At 39.1% G+C, this 751-nt stretch overlaps 1 protein-coding gene across 10 annotated transcripts in view; it reads right to left on the reverse strand.

The window, feature by feature from the left end:
• LOC106868722 (GATA zinc finger domain-containing protein 14) overlaps positions 1-751 on the reverse strand; it is a 172,544-nt gene that overhangs the window by 111,658 nt on the left and 60,135 nt on the right. The gene's annotated exons all lie outside the window — the stretch shown is intronic.

The following is a 751-nucleotide window of genomic DNA, read 5'->3' on the forward strand; positions in this document are numbered from 1 at the left end:
ATATATATATACCAGAGTAAGCACATAAATGCGAAGCAAGGTGGAAAAATATTACTCGAATAACAGAGGTAGAGTAATATGCTTTGTTAAAAAGCAGGAAAAAATCACAAAAAAATTTACTCAGATTTTCACGTTCCCGTTTGTTGGACACACACATACACACACGCACGCACACACACACACACACATACACACATGCATATACACATACATATATACGACAGGCGTCTTTCAACTTACGTTTTCTATATCCAAACGCAAGGCTTTGGTCGGCCCGAGGCTATAATAGAAGACAGCATTAGAAGTCCCAAGGTGCCACGTGGCTGGTGAGCAAGCTTCTTACTACACAGCCACACCTGTATATCAGAAGCATCAAAAGATTTAATTAAAAAAATCAACGAAGTAAAATACTCTCACAAACAGCTTCCATATTCAGCAACAGTGGAAAGGCTTGAGTTGGAAATACTTCATTTGCAGACCAAAATGAAACCTGCATCGAAAATCAAAGAGCTGTAGAGGAACAGTGGGTAATCAAAAAAGTCAAACAGAACCTATATGCCCATAGACACAGGACCGTTGTCTCATCCGTTGGGCCACTGATGGATGATAACGGCTTTCAACATGATGCTAATGAAATGGCAGAATCTGTTGGAAGGGCCTTTTAACAAATTTTTACCGTTAGAGAACCATGAAACTTTCGGGCTTCTCGAAAATGGAGGTGAGTTACCTCCTCTTATATATATATATATAT

The sequence above is a fragment of the Octopus bimaculoides genome, chromosome 13 (assembly GCF_001194135.2).
Source record: "Octopus bimaculoides isolate UCB-OBI-ISO-001 chromosome 13, ASM119413v2, whole genome shotgun sequence".
NCBI classification, from domain to species: domain Eukaryota; kingdom Metazoa; phylum Mollusca; class Cephalopoda; order Octopoda; family Octopodidae; genus Octopus; species Octopus bimaculoides.